Source organism: Ambystoma mexicanum, chromosome 8 (genome assembly GCF_040938575.1).
Source record: "Ambystoma mexicanum isolate Mex_15411 chromosome 8, UKY_AmexF1_1, whole genome shotgun sequence".
In the NCBI taxonomy this organism is placed as follows: domain Eukaryota; kingdom Metazoa; phylum Chordata; class Amphibia; order Caudata; family Ambystomatidae; genus Ambystoma; species Ambystoma mexicanum.
In genome coordinates this window covers 199,467,011-199,482,303 of record NC_090929.1, presented here as the reverse complement: position 1 = coordinate 199,482,303, position 15,293 = coordinate 199,467,011, and positions in this window count along the sequence as shown.

Here is a 15,293-nt window from a genome sequence, read left to right as displayed (position 1 = left end):
CAATTTCCAATATTTTCTACGAAATGTATGTGTCATTGATATATTTTTACCAATTATGCAGATTGCACAATGTCGCCGTTTGTAGGGTGTCACTACATTTCCCCATATAACATTAATTGTTTATAGAAATGTTATGTGTTACACCTTTCATTTCCGCAATGGCTTCGTATTGATAGATCTTTTTTTTCATTTTCCCCTCAGCTACTTCCTTCCCTATTGTGATTGTCATGGATTGCAGGACCCAAGTGACGGTTGTTTTAATCGTCAAATGCAGCTATTTGTCATCGGTTGCATGTGCGTCATCATTGAATGGGACCTCTATATCCGTACGCAGTTATAGCAGTAAGAAGCAACATACCATCCTTTCTGGTGTCATAGTTCACAGCCATTCACATCACATTGTAAATCACTGTGAGAGGAATACGACTACTGTGTCAACAACGCACATTTTCTGTGTGTTTAAACAACAACGTCACCATTACCACTAACATTTTAAGTAACATACCATTCTTTCTGATGGACTATATCACAGAGATTGACGCCGTCTTGGCGCTGAATGTGAGAGGAAACCGACTACTGTGTCACCAATGCATACTGTGTGTGTGATAAAAACTGTGCCGCCAACGCATAGTGACTGTGTGGGAAAACATCAATGTCACTGTCAAAATTACCATTTTCATTGTGCAGCACAGACAGAAACTTCCGATTTCTATGCAAATGAGAATAGGGCGATGATTTAGCGCTGTGCATTGTGAAATAAACATACCTTAATAATGTTTACATGTTAGTGTGTTTTTGAACAATTTAATCTTCCCCTTCACAATGTGCCATGCTACGTTGCAGTGTTCTTTAGTAGGTGCCGTATCACGGTACGCGAGTCATTATGGAATCATTTCTTTACGCTGCCAAGGTACGTTATCCAGACCGCTATTGCACACCACTTGGTTTGGCTACCTAAAGCTCAGGCCCATCTACTATGCTTTCGTGCCGACAGACTACTTTCTGTCACCCAGATGCCCCAATTACCAAGATTAATTCTGCATGAAGACGCTATGTTGTCACATTTGGTATCTTTGGAAAAGTGAAAAAATTAGATCAGGTGCAGTAAAAGTGTTTGCTGTACAGAAACGTTTGCAAAGCAATGCTTCGTAATACCTTCCCACTACACATTCCTTCACCCCATTCAACCTGTGGCACATACACAAAAATGTGTGCACAAGTCAATGGTAATGGTGTTGCTTGCAATATTTCTGCTGTTATTGCCCTTGACTTCACAGAGTTTGTTGTGATTTTGTCCAGACGTTAGAAGACTGGTCCTTTGCCTTCTGTGCGCACATTTTTGCCAAACATATTTACTGTATGTTCCACATATGTAGGTAAAGTTTGTTGCTCACGACCAAACACCTTTGCGTTTTACATGCGGTAGTGTTTTCATATTTCACATGTGTCGTCATGTACATAACAAATCAACGGTATGCCTTTCGTCTCTGAAGGGTAGGCTGTAGGTATGGTTACTGACCACAATGTCGGGGAGCTAAATGCTGCCCTTTTCTGGTTGGGACAAAACATTGCATTGACGTTGCCATCTCCACCAGGCACTCCCTTTCTGTTAAAGGTGTTGCTGATAATGGCACATTTTAGAACAAATACAAATGTTCTTCAACCACTACGGTCACACGTTTTCCTTTTTTCCTTTCTGGCAGCTGTAATGGAAAGCGCAAAAGAGTTTATATGCAACGCCCGCCTTCCTTTTCCATGGTGGCAATCTTGGAAAAGGATTTGTTTTCTTCAAATGGGAACGCCAGAGGCGTTCCGGCTGAAGATAAAAAATCCTTTTTTTTGTTCCCACGGTTTAGTGCCGTAAAATCTCTATTGGTAATGGCATTCATCCCCCATTTTTTTAGGGTGGAATGGGGTTTACTGATCCAAAGACCTCGGTATGGACTCTTGCTTCTATTGTGGTGCCCTGTTCAGTTCTGTACGAAAGTATTGCAATTGCAAGTTCGTAGAACAACATACAATGTCCTTCCGCACTATCAACGACTCACACATCTTATTGTGAAGTGTGTATGAGTTCTGCACTATGTGGCCATGCAGTGCAACAGCATATGCTACTGTGCAATCCGTAGGAAGATGGGCAGTGAAGTCAAATGTTCCTTTACAGTATGCTTATGTATCACTATTAGAATCCTTCTAAATGCTGAACAAAACCTTTGGTCAATTTATGTTATGATTCACTTACAGTAATGCAAACCTATGCAAATTATTGAAAAAACGTTTGTCAAAGTGACATTATGGTTACGTTGCCCTACTAAAAACGTGCAAAATTGACTACAAAAAAAAACTTTTTTAAAGGAACGTTATGGTTAAGTTGCCCTATTAAAAACCTATGCCATTCAGTACAAAAACTTTGTTAAAAGGACGTTATGATTACAAGTAAAATCTAAAAAACCCTGAAATTCGGCAGTTATGGTAGGCTCAGCACCCATTTTTCCAATCAGCGCTCGTCACTGCTACCACTACTACCCCGGACATGAAAGATACCATCACACATGTCATTGCTGCCATCACTGACGCCATCACATGTTTAGCCCCTTTGTTTTATGTCAGCTAAGCAACCATAACTCGCGCCACCACCGTGCACTGCTAAGACTAACACCCTGGATATCAAAGATGACATGACAAATGTCATTGATGACATCACATGTCTGGCTTACTTATTTTGTGTCACTGAAAAATCTAAGACAGGTGATTTTCTTCGCTGACAATCAGAATATAAAAATTCAAAAGGTGCTGTACAAAGGTGATGGAATAGATGTCCACTTTTCAAACATAATGTACCAAGAGGCATATGTGCTTCACAGTTCATACATTACGCAGTTTACATCTAAAAAGCCACATCAGACAGGGCTTATTTTCACGTTGGTTTTCAGGCAATGCAATGATTGCACATTTATCACACCAAGTGCGCTACTGCCGCTTTTAGTGGATTTGTTTCTTGTTTTATATATATATTACACAGGCTGCGGTAGAGGCCGTGTAGTTATGTTAAAGTTGCTAAACTCATAGGACAAGCACTTTTTCGGCAGCTTACAACTTCACTCCCCCTAGAGGAATCCTCACCAAACTTTTCAAAAAAAGTATATGGCTGGCTCTGAATTTATTTATCACGTTTGGTGAGGTTTCGTGCAGGAGGGGAAAAGTTATAGTGTGGGTCCATAGAGTGAATGGGCAAAAACTTTGCGCATGGCTACAGCCCAAACGGCTGGACGGGTTTGCACCAAATGTGCGGCAGGAGCGGGGCCTTGGTTCAGAAAGCGTGCTTTTGTGTGTTTGGTGGGAATCCGATCAGTACTTTTGTTGCAAAGAACTGAAATGTATGTCTCTAAAAATTAGTGATATCTGGGTCTGCTCCTCTGACCCATTTTCCTGTTTGCCTTGCGGACAGAAGTGTCATTGGCTTGCGGTATGCCGTGGTGTCGGCGAGCATTGAACGCGGGAGGTGGTTGGCTGGAGGGAAGCGTGCCATGTGTCAAAGTTTTTGGGAAAGCCGTCATGGTGTATCGGAGGACAGTGCGGCGCCAAAAGGGACTGAAAAACTTACTTTACACCATGTGGTGGTGGGTAGAAAGGAAGGAGAGGGTCAGGGAATGAGAAGTGGTTCATGTGATATATGTCAGTAGGTGGAAGTAGATGCTCGTGTGTCTGCAGTATCCATACGTATTGCACCAATTTGCGGCTGCCTCCACAGGCGACTACCTTGTGTTTGGGACTGCAGGTAGTCTGCGTTACAGCACCGTAGCTGGTGAAGCGACTTGTTTCCATGGTCACTGATGGCACTGCAATGTATACAATGTTGGTTCCATGGGTGTGGCGATTGGTAACTCATCGTAAAGTGTTTACTGCATGCCTGGACCTCATAATAATGATAATAATAATAATAATAATAATAATAATAATAATAATAATAATAATAATAATTTCGCATTTATATAGCGCTACTAACCCTCAGGTATCTGAGCGCTGCTTATTATTACCCACGGTGTGTAGTGCTCATTTATCGACCTCGGAATGATGAAAGGCTGAGTTTGGCCCTGCCGGATTCGAACCTGCATCAGCAGGCTCCGCACTGATGTCAAAGCGAGCGCTGTACTCGCTGTGCATTCATGGAGTGACTCGTCATCTACTGTGTCCACTGTGTGCAGTGGTGAAGTACTGGGTGCTTAGAAGTGGTAAGGTTGAATGGTATGTACCTAGCCACTTGTTCACCTGCATGACTCTGTTATGTTCTGCTGGGTGTGGGCAAGACCTACACTGGTGGGTGCATGTTAAAAGGCCGTAGGCCAGGTTCAGAGGAGCCTACACCTGCACCGTATCCATGGCACCATAATGCAGACATGCAGTTTAAAGTATGCATGTCTCCGAGGGAGGTGACATTTAAAGAATGGTGGGGCAGTAATTTGTAAACATGGTAGAAGAGCACAAGTACACTGATATGCATACAGTACCACATGTTGTACATTATTGCACATATCGCACAGTAGAGAGCCACATGTTGCCATTTGCCTTTGGCATGGGTTGCCCTTTATAACACCCATCGTTTGGTACATTTGTGGATTGCGGCACGTGGCAAATGTCCCCATTCATGGCGCCAATATGTTGTGCGGGGTCTGGGAAAGGCCTAGACTTTTGGGTACATGGCCAAAGGCCATAGGCCATTGGCCATGCACTCAATGGTCTAGGCCTTGGCCACACCCAGCACCACATAATGCCGCCATACAGGGTTAACTCTGTTCTCTCCGAGGATGGTGCCCTTTGATGAGTCGTTGTCGAGAACATTTTACACTTGGTGGAAAAAGCAAAGAGAGGTAATATGCATTCACTAGCACATGGTTTAGGTCAGTGAACACATAGCACATTATGGACCATTTTCTTAATATTTCCGTTTGCTATGGGTTGCCCTTGCCCTTTACAAGACACTTGCTTGACGAAGTGTCTTAACACATTGTGCCATGAGAAGAAGTCGTTAGCATAACAAAGTAAACGTGTAATCTGAGTGTGTTACGGTACGTCTCGAGGGCTGTACAGAAATGAGAAGGTTCAATGCAGTGGTGTTGCATGTGATTGCAACATGCTTGTTTGACTATTTCATACTACGTAATGAGGGAGTGTTGCAAAGGTAATATTGGAAATGGAAGAAGGACTGTGTCTGCTTTTCTGCGGTGCAGCCCTCGCTGTAACTGGGAAGAGGCACGTGGTAAATTCTGCCCTTCTGAGCAGGGTGGCCTTGAAAATGGAACTGTGGGAATTATCCAATCAGGTGTGGATGGTGTGGTTTACAGGAAGGTGCGGTAACATTTTCACACAAAACTTGATGCAGTGACGTTGGAAGAGATTGCTAGACGCAGAGTGCATATCCTGGGTGATACCTTTGTTCGAGATCTGCACATGTATGCCGTGAAAAGAGGCTTTGCTGATAACTTTCAGTTGGAAGCAGTGGAGGCTTTTTGGGGAACAGTCTATGACTGGGGTTTCGGGTGCATGGATCTCCTTTGCACATGTGTGGCCTCTGTCGGCAACTGTTAATGTGGTAGTCGTGCATTTTCGAGAACTACATTTGGGGTACATGTCGTGCTCACGTTTTCTCGCTCACCTAAAGAAGTTGATCACAGCAGTGATGCAGATGTTTCCCACTGCCAAGGTCATTTTTTCATTGATAACACCAAGAGGAGCATGGGACCATGCCGGTTTAATTTGTCCGCAGCCAGAAGTCGGGAGGTGTTGGATAAACAGAAGCATGTGACTTTATGTGCAGTGCTGGGATGTTGTGCACCAACTTTGAAAGCATTAACCAGCAAGATTTCCAGTGGTTCCAATGAAATGGTATTTTATTTTACCTCCATTGGCAATGCGGTTTTGTTTGCCACTCTGCACAAAGTGTTGCAGAGAATCCTGTAAAAATGTAAGAGAAGCGTTAACCTTCAGTCAATAGAAATGTCAGGAGGAAAGGCTAACAGACAGTCATCGAAAGAGAGAAAACACAAAAAAATGTATGCACGCATGTACAAAACAAAAACATGACAACCCCCCAAAAAAAAGAAGCCTTTTTGGAGACAGCTCTAAAGACACAATCCTGTACCCTGTTTTATATGACCAAACCGCCCCCAACCTTCCCCCTCCTGTTCCTAGCACAGTAACTCAGCAGATTCCGTGCTACTTTGATGATTAGATGTGCCACATCCGGCTCTTTTCAGGATGGCAAATATGGCATTGGCACTATGGGGGCTAAGGCATTGTGCAATGTGGTTGCTGGTTGTGGTGTGTACACAAACACTGTAGCAGAAGGTATGTTTCTCCTGAGAAATGTAGGAGGCTATGGTGAAAGTGTGCAATGTAAGTGTCAGGCATCCTGTTCGTATGCATGCACTGCACAAACTTGCTAACATACATTCTATGCTGCTTTTGTGCGATCACTTTTACGAAATTTGTAGTACATGGATTGCAGTGAAAAGACCATTCTGTGAAGTCTACAAGGTAGGTGGCAGGCATCTGGTTGTTATGAATGCCGTGTGTGTATCATATTATATGATGTGATATGGTATGCTGTGGCACTGTTACTGTGCCTACACACATGTGTGAAGGCGGGACGAGGAAAGGGAGGCAAAACAGAGGCCACACTGAGACATTGATCCCACTAAGCCAGGTGACAATGAGAGTGCATAAGTGAATGGGAAGGGGGAGGGCAAAGTGGAGTACATGAGAACCACAAAAAAAAGCAATAAGTGCCACTACTGCCGGTGCAGGCAAGGATAAGTGTAGACATCAAGTGGTAGTTGGATTGTTAGGGTCACAGAAAACAATCCCCAAATGTGGGGGTTGCATAAAGCCAGTGCAGTGGTGGAACTGTCGGGAGGGTGGTGGCCTGGGACACATATTAGAGGGTGGGTAGGAAACCGGTGCACAATCAGTTTAGGCAGGAAGTGAGCAGGGGAGAGGAAGGGAAAAAAAGCAGCACATGGAAAGGTTTTGAGGTGCTTCCAGACCATAGGATGGTTCTCCTAAAGTTCCATGGAGGCAGAGAGCCTGTTCCAGAGGGAAGCCCCAGCAGAAGAAAGACATCTACCACCAACTGGTTGTGTGCAGAAGCAACTAACCCTGAGGGAATAGGAGGCAGTTTAGGGAACAGCTTTGAACAAGCAGATATTTAGGAAGTGAGAGTGGAAGGTATTGAGGTCCCAGGGACCAAAAGGCTTTCTGCATAATGCACAGGCTTTTCATTTTATTCCTCGCAGCCACTAGGAGCTATTGCAGACATTTTAGTCCATCAGAGATACAATCCCTGGCCTTCTGGCCAAGGACAAGTCACACAGTCCTCCTATGGATGAGTTACTGAGGGCGGAGAGATGAAGCTGGCAGATTTAAAAAGAGGCTGTGGCAATAGTGCAGAGTATAAAGAACCACAGCCGTGCACACACTGACCTTTTGGGAACTGCCTTTAGGTTGGTAAGACACATTCAGTGGTGGCTTTGATGCCATATTTTTACCATTTATGTAGGAAATGGGTTAGTGGGGAACACAATTCATAGCATTGTCGGAAGGAAAGAAGAGAGTTCCTGTTTTGCTAATACACTGTACGATATGGGTAAATGAAAACATTGCAAGCAGATACTTCATGGTAGGAGATGGGAGAAAAACCAGTATGCTTTTCAAAAACGTAATGGATGCTTAGTGGCAGATAACGTGCGCAGAGGTACTTTTAACAGAGTTGTAAACATACTGCCAAAAACATCTTCATAGCTTTATTTTGTTGTGATGGGTGTTCATGTGGATGAATGTGCATGCACAAATCCTGCAATGTTTCACTGAACTTTCCACTGGACGTGTTTTCGAAATAACAGCACACTTGCAGGCTGAATTTGTAATGGTAGCTATGACGTCTTGTGGAGAAATGACAGTGTTAGATGCTGACGTCTTGGATGTCATTGGTGGATGCATGTGTGACTACTTAACAATACCCAATGAGGGCGTGATGGGAAGAGGATAGTGGAAAGGGAAGAAGGACTGTTCATGCTTTACTGGGGCGCAGCCCTCACGGTACTTTGGGAAGTGCACGTGCCACATGCTGCACTTCTCACCATGCTGGCCAATGGAAATGGCACTCTGGGGATTATCCAATCGGATACTGAGAGTGTGGGTAACAGGAAGGGATGGTAATAATGGCATTCATTACTGTGCGGTGTTCGGAGACTTTTCCTTGCGTTTGTTGACCTGAAACAGGCGTTCGACAGTATTAGTCGTGAGCTCCTGTGGAAAAAACGTACAAGCTGTGGGTGTCCACATGACTTACTATCACCGTTGATGACACTATACGCCAACACCAATATCAGAGTGCGTCTAAATGCCGAAGGTGCCTTGTCTGACAAAATAAAAACATCTAAGGGTGTAAAACAGGGCTGTCCTTTGTTCGTGCTGCTATTTAAACTCTACATTGCTGACCTTCCTGTGGCACTAGAAAAAATAAAGACTTTTCCACCTAAAATCAATGGAAAGCCCATAAGCCACGTAATCTATGCAGATGACGTAGTATTATTACTTGATTCAACGAAATTGGGCTCCAACGTTTGCTGGCGGCATTACAAGACTATCTAGCCGTAAATCAACTAGAAATAAATGTAAGGAAATCTCAAGTTATTGCGTTGGGCGCAAAAACAGGCGTAAAGAAAAACTGCTTCAGGTGGAAGGTGCAGGAAGAGTGTTTGGACAGAGTTGATGTTATCCGCTATCTAGGAATTCCCTTCAACATTTCAATAAGAGAATGGACCTGGACAAATGATATAACATCTCGCATGAAAATCTTTCCACAGCAACAGGAAAACTTCATGCAAACTACGGGCTCTTCACTCTACAACCCATACTAACGTTCTATCTACAAAAAGTTGCCCCAGCAATATGTTTTGGAAGCGAAGCAGGTTGGAACATTGATGCCAAACTCTGGGCCATCCTGGAGGGACTCTTTTGGAAGAAAATACTGAAACTTCCACAAAGCACTTCCATGATCGCAATAAGACATGAACTCGGTCTTGACTCTTTACACTCCATGGTGTTGTGGAAATCAATAACAGTGCTGCGAAAAAAGCGCTTAACACCTCCAGTGAAACCACATCAAATATTGCATGAAAAAAGCCAAGATCCATCAGCATTCCTATTAAATAGCTGGGAGGAGAAATTATTAGCGATTTTAAAAGCAGCTGACATAAGCATCTCTTTGGTGCTGCAAATCCCGCAAGTGGCGAAAGTCAAATTTAGGAATTGGTATTGGATAACAAACATAGAAAAACGCAATCAATTATCATCTGCAATTGATTTGGGAACCTCGACTCATAAAGTGGGTCAATCACCGAGGTACCTCACCAAATGTACATCCCGTTACCACCGGAACCAGTTCTTAAGATTACGATTAAACCTCTACACCACAAATGAGGTCCTATTGAGAAGAAAAGATTTAGGGACCCACAGTGACAAATGCTGCTTCTGTGCGACAGTTGTCGAATCAAGTAAACATCTCATAATTGAATGTCACAAAATAATGGCCCAACGTTCACTTCATCTTGCGAGATTTGCACCTAAAAACGGGAATATGGAAGTCTGGTGGAGCTACCTAATCTCAGGAACAAACACTCAATTAACCTGCGCAGTAGTACATTTTATGGACATGATATTACCAAATACTCTCAAAGTAGAGTAAGTGAGAGCACAGATGGTTGTTTGTTTGATGAACATAGAGATCTGAAGAACAACTGACAATTCAACGGGAATGATATGAAATGATATGTATGGGTTTTGGTAGCTGAGAAGGAATGACTAAAAAGTTTGTTTTTCTTTTGCAAACTAATGTCAATAAAACAATTTTTTAAAAAAAATAAAATTACTGTGCATAGTGAGGCTGGCTAACATGGAGAAATTGTGTTGACTTTGGGTAATGCCTTTGTTATAGATCTGCATAAGTATGCCCAGGATAGACGCTTTCATGCCAATTTTGGTTTGTAAGCAGTGGACGCATTGTGGTGCACTGTCGCTGAACTCAGTTTAGCCGATATGCATGCACTTTGCAGAGAAGTGGCTAGTTCTGCTACTGTGCATGTTGTCGTCATGCACTATGGCAGCTTGCTTTTGGGTTATGTGTCTTGTTTACGTTTACTCCATCGACTCAAGAAGCTGATGAATGCATTGAAGAGGCTTTTTTTCCCACTGCCCAGGTGGTTTTCTCTGCCATACCACCAAGAAGAGTATGGACCACTCATACTGACTGTTGTACCCAGCCAGAGGCTGGAAGGTGTCTGATTAACAGAAGCATGTCTGAATGTATGTGCACTCGTGCCATGTCTTTCTGCAACAATGACATCGTTAGTTCTGCAAATGCTGAGTTTATCCAATCAGATGGCAGTTTGTTGTCGTCCATTGTTAATGCTGTTTTGTTTGCTGAAATCCAAGATGCACTCAAAAGGTTCCTGTAAGATTCTGAGGATGAAATAAAAACTCACAACTCTATTTAACCAAAAATTAGCTCTTTGTGTGGAAGCAGATAATAAAAAAACGCCAAAGAAAAACCCACAACGGCTCTTTTCAGAGCCATCCCTACAGACGAAAGCACTTACCCTAGTTGACATTTCTTCCCCCACGCACACACACAGCATGAAAGCCTCATCCGAGGATTTTAAGGACGGTGGCCATGGAAATGGGACTGTGGAGGCTGAGGGATTGTGCAACAATGTTTCTGGGTGTGATGTGTACGCAGGGGACTATTGTACAGAACTGCTAGTGTTACATGGAGAGTGCACGTGCCACAATCTGTGCTTCTCACCATGCTGGCCAATGAAAATGCGACTGTGGAAATTGTCCAATCAGGTGGTCAGGGTGTGCGTCACAGGAAAGGGCGGCCATATTTTGTTTCAATACTGTGTGTAGTGAGGCTGCCAGAGATGGCGAGACGCACAGTTTTCATAGTGGGTGATCCATTTTTGATACACCTGCTCCAGTATACTGTGGAAAGAGGCTTTAATGGCAATTTGAATCTGGAGCAATTGGAGGCTTTGTGGTGTGGTGTTGATGTGCATAGCTTTGGCCATTTTCTTGCAGAATTTCGATGAGTGGTCACTACCGCTACTGTACACATTGTGGTCGTGCACAATTAGCCTTGCTTTTGGGTTCCATTGCTTGTTTTCGTGTGTACCGTCAACACAAAAACATGATGAAAGCAGTGAAGCACATTTTCCCCACCGCGAAAGTGCTTTTCTCATGTATACGACCAGGTACAGTATATAACGATTCCAATGAATGTTGTCATCAGCCAGAGGTCAGAAGGTGTCTTATCAGCAGAAGCATGTGTAACTTTTTCAGTGCTGCTGGGATGTACTCCTGTGAGAATGACAACATTGGTTATCGATATGTGCACCTTCGTTACCGTTTATGTGCCATGAGTTTTTCCCCCAGTTCCAAAGGCTTTTTTGGTGATTTTAGTATGTCACCATTCAATGCCTTGTAACTTTTTGTTACATGAGATATCTTGGCCAAATTTGGCCCCTAATTTTCCCACATGTAGGCGGTCGAATCCTAGGATTCTGTAGGGGGGGGTGAGATAAAAGAAGCAAAACGTGCAAAAATGTTGGGTTTTTTCACAACATGCCAATAAAATTATGTACAAAGAAGCCTGTGTTTTTTCCTTGTAAGAGCTAGGAACAAATGGTTTGCTGTGCTAAAATCCCAATTTCCTGGCTTTCAATAACAGGTTGAGTGGAAACAAAAAGAAATTATTTTCAAGTCACATCATATCAACCATTTTGCAAGAGGTAGGCGATTTTGGCCATATTTGCCTATTGGACATGCATGGACGGAATGGAAGAAAAGGGTAGGAAAGCCAAATTATAGGACAGAAAGGCATACATTCCTGAAATGTAGACAAAATTCCAAGGTTAGAAATGGTGATTTGTGCAGGTCAGGCGACAACTAGGTAGAGGAAAATTCCATAGTTTGGGGAAAAAGCCGGAAAAATGCCAGAAAAAAAGGTATGTGGTGGACATGGCTGGCTTGGTACGGCAATGGCTTTTATGAATTTTGAGAAAACAATGCTCCGCTACATTCCCCCAACTCTTGCAGTTAGGAAATCACACATTTTTTGTAGTGTTTCACAAAACAAGCAATACCACAAGCCAAACACTGAGCCATGGTACACATGAGTATTATGCTTACGGCTTGAACAGACGTAATTAGCATGTGTAAATCAGGAAAATCAATGTGATGAGGAATGGCAAACATACATTTTTTGAAAGAGCACAGGCAGGACTTTTCAAGGGTAGGTGACTTGTGCAGGTTACAAAAGTTTATGATGCCTAAAGCTGTGACTAAATGTAGGGCACATTTGGGAAATTAAAGGGTTGTGTGACAAAGGGCACTAGCAAATGGTTCCAAACGTTATGAAAACCACAAAAACACAAACAAATGTCATACCTTTGCGCGCTCCCACATGTATCCCGATAAAAACGGTGCCTCGCATTTGTGGGTGGACCTACCCGGTCGCCAAGGGGAAAAACTAAAACACAGCTAATCCCAAGTCTTTTCTGACAGCTGAATTTCATGATTTTTTCAGAAGGGCACACCATACAGATATGGGCCTAGGGGGTCCAAGCCACCAAGGAAAACAGGGAACCCCATGCATTTCTGAAAAGAGGGCACCAGTGGGAATCCGCAGTGGTCTGCCATGCACAAATCAGCCAAGAATGCATTACCCAGACACCCCGGCAATGTCTGAAATGTAGCAAAAAAAAACAATTTCCACAAATTTCACTCGGCTCACCCTCTGAAATACGTCGCCAACAACACATGGCCTACCTTCCCACGTTTCCACACGTGTCCCAACAAAAACAGTACCCCACATGTGTGGATGCACCTACCTGGGCGCCAAGAGGAAAGGCTAAAACACAGCTAACTCCAAGTCTTTTCCGACAGATGAATTTCACTATTTTTTCAGAAGGGCAAACCATACAGATATGGGCCAAGGGCAGAGGTCTTCAAACTGTGGGGCGCGGCCGCATCTCAGGGGGGGAGCAAGAGCCCAGCATGAAAAGTTAAAAAAAAAATATATATATATTTTATTTTATTTTATTTTTTTTAGATTGAGGATTCTGGCAGCTCATCCATAATGGGGGGGGAGGGTCTTCCACCCCGTAGCCCCCTCCACATTATGGAGGAGCCGAGGAGCCATCCCAGTGAAACGCTGAGCACTCCCTCAGCTGCTTTTTCCATCTGAGGGAGTGCTCCTGGGCTGGCTGAACTGTCAAAGAGAAACACTGCTTCCCTTTGACAGTTCAGTTCCCCAGCCGCACATGCTCACTGAGCCATGCAAGGCTGAGGGTGTTTTGCTTTGCCAGCCTTGCATAGCTCATTGGAAATGTTGGCTGGGGCACTGCATGTCTGTTTGTGCAAGGGGGAGCTCCTGTGCCTCTTTGCACATATGGACAGAGCAACCTGGAGTGGGGCATTTCAGCACCCATTGCTGGTCCCTGCAGAAGGTAAGTTTATGCTCATTTAATTTTTATTTAAATATGTGTATGGATCCATGTATGCTTGTGTTATGAATGGGTGTATGGGGATGGGTGCTTGTATGAATGATAGAGTGATTGCTGTGTGAAGATGTGTGTGTGTGTGTTTGTTTTGTCAATTGAGCTGATTTTGGCGAGTGAGGAGTGGAGGGGGGAAGGAGGGTTGTACAACAAAGGCATTTTAAAAATGCCTTTGTTGCACAATCCCCCTACCCACCTGCTAAATCAGCTCTCCTTCTGAGGCGCTGTGGAGTCCAGGGGACAGGGATGGTATTTTTTTCATCTATCATAGATGACCAGTCATAAATACCATTCTTTCCCCCTTGGCCCCCCAGCGCCAATTGCAAACTGTTTGTCTTTTTACCAATTCTTATTTATAAGTATGCTCTAAAATGCAACACTTTAACCCATTATTTAAAAAAGATTCAAGGGGGAAAACCCCCCGAACCCATCTTGATTGGTTCGGGCTCCCTCGCTGCGCTCCGTCGCTATGGCATTTTTGTGGGAACTATTTATGCCCCTCCTTTAAAAAAATCACCAGCCCCCACTGGCCCTCGGACTGTGTTGGGAACTGGGTGGGGGGAGCCCAGGGACTGTGATGGGAGCAGGATGGGCGGTAGCACTGGATAGTGTGGGAGAAGGGTGGGGAGAGCCCAGGGTCTGTGATAGGGTGGCAGAGCCCAGGGACTGGGTAGGAGTGGGATGAGGGAGCCCAGCGACTATACTGGTGGGGGAGCCCAGGGACGATACTGGGAATAGGGTGCGGCGACAGCGCACAATAGTTCATAGCCATTTGTACATACTGTCCATTTGGTAGTTTTGGGGGGGGGGCCTGGCCTACCCAAATTTTGGTCAGGGGGGCCCAGGCCAAAAAACTTTGAAGACCGCTGGCCTAGGGTGTCCAAGCCACCTCGGAAAACAGGGAACCCCATGCATTTCCAAAAAGAGGACACCCGTGGGAATCTGCAGAGTTCTGGCTTGCACGAATCGGCCCAGAATGTATTACACAGAAAGCCAGGCAAAGTCCAAAATGTGGTGAAAAAAGCCCAATTTCCGCACATTTCACTCGGCTCACCCACCAAAACACGCTGCCAACAACACATGGCCTACCTTCCCATTTTCACAGACGTGTTTTGAAGAAAACTATACCTCACATGTGTGGGTGCACCTACCCGGGCACCAAGGGGAAAGCCAAAAACATGGCTAACACCAAGGGTCTCATTACACGGTAGGCGATAAGGGTTTACTGGTACCGGTATTTTACCGGTACCGGTAAACGCTTACCGCCTTACTACGAGGTCCCTTTGCGGGTTGGGGAATTTAACGGCTGCTTTTTGCAGGCGTTAAAAACCAACCCGCAAAGGGACCAGGGAGCTAATTACGGTACCGCAATTTGCGGTGCCGTAATTAGCATCTTCCTCATTCCCATTATGCCCTATGGGGCAAAAATGGGAATGGGGAAGGGCAATGGGGGAAGGGGGAATTACCGCCCCACCAACCTTGGAATAGGGTGGTAATTCCCCTTTCCACCAAGGCAGTGCTGGTATTTTACGGGCATGGACCAAGGTGCTTATAGCACCTTGGTCCACCGCCATCCGTGTAATGAGGCCCCAAGTCTTTTCCGACAGCTAAATTTCACGATTTTTTCAGAAGAGCACACCATACAGATATGGGCATACGGTGTCCAACCCACCAAGG